The following is a 1,340-nucleotide window of genomic DNA, read 5'->3' as shown; positions in this document are numbered from 1 at the left end:
AACAAGGCTTTGGTTTCCCAAGCTCTTTCCATTAAAATAGAACTGGACAGTCTTCTCATATTCAATATTTACTTTCCTGACCTTTCCAACAAGGAAAACGGTAAGGTGCTGCAGCGACTGCCCAACACAGGACTGGGGAATGAAGACTCTTCATGTTTACTACACCAGGCAGCTTGGTGAAAGTCACTCAACCAGACGCAGGCCTCCAAACGACCCCCCTGCCTCCCACCACCTGTTCTGTGTGAGTCTCTCTTCATCTCACTCAGTACATATTCATTTATTCTAGTTGCTGAGAACTTCCTTATGCAAAGGCATGTGCTGGGTGCTATGACTTTAACACTATTTCAAACTATGTTTGGAATCCAAAAATTACATGTCATTAAACTACAAGCCCGACTTCTGTCCACACAGATCAAAGTGCTAGTGTTACTGTCCACAATTCCTTGACTGTGGCAATTAAAACATTTCTTAGAAAGAAAAAAGCTCATCACGACACAGTCAGCAGGAGAACAGGGTGAGTCACATTCTGTTTTTATGTGTGATTTGACAAGACCCTATAGCACAGGAAGTTTTCTAGCGAAACTTTCTGATAAAAAATAAAAATAATAAAGATAAAGAGCAAAACCCAAGGAAATTCAACAGATGTGAAGGAAGCACTCTCCTAGAGAAACACAAGCAGAGTAGTGGCTGCAATGAACTGTAAAAGGGAGGTGGGAAATTAAAACAGGAAATGTCACGTATGCAAGTCAGGGACCTCCTCCCAAATGACCCTGCAAACGCTTTTCCCTGTAGAGAAGATACTGTTAAAGCCATATGACTGGGTCCGCATGAGGGCCCAGCTCCTAAGAACCAAAGGGAATCTGTAAAAAGAAAGCAAACATCCAGTTTACTAGGCTTTAAAGGGCCAAGAGTTAATTTTCTTTCCTGCTGAAACATTTTCATCCACTTTTGCTAATCAGTAAGTCCACTCCCCCTTTGCTAATGTTCCATCCCTGCTGGCTGGGGCTTTCAGGATAGTTGTTGAATTCCATTTAGGCAAATGTGAAAACATCATCGTGACAACCCCATGGCAGACATTCACAGCAGTCTGTACACATGGAAGAAAGCTCCTTTTCAGGGATCCTTGAATCCACAGCAGGGTGGTGCAGTGGATGTGAAACCCTCCATTTCCTCCTGTACAAGAGGAATGGGGGGTCATTGGGAGGGAAAAATGAGAAGTGATCCATGTGGAAAGCGTGTGGCAGGCAGGACTCAACAGATTATCTGCCGTTTTGCGCCACACACACGCACCCTCTTCAGATCAATCTTTGTATTACACACACACACACACACACACACAC

At 43.7% G+C, this 1,340-nt stretch overlaps 1 protein-coding gene across 2 annotated transcripts in view; it reads right to left on the bottom strand.

The window, feature by feature from the left end:
- LOC103609348 (thioredoxin domain-containing protein 11) overlaps positions 1-1,340 on the bottom strand; it is a 50,982-nt gene that overhangs the window by 4,864 nt on the left and 44,778 nt on the right. The gene's annotated exons all lie outside the window — the stretch shown is intronic.

The sequence above is a fragment of the Galeopterus variegatus genome, unplaced genomic scaffold (genome assembly GCF_000696425.1).
Source record: "Galeopterus variegatus unplaced genomic scaffold, G_variegatus-3.0.2 Scaffold161, whole genome shotgun sequence".
NCBI lineage: Eukaryota > Metazoa > Chordata > Mammalia > Dermoptera > Cynocephalidae > Galeopterus > Galeopterus variegatus.
The sequence above is the reverse complement of the archived record's forward strand: the minus strand, read 5'-3'. Positions and strand labels throughout refer to the sequence as shown.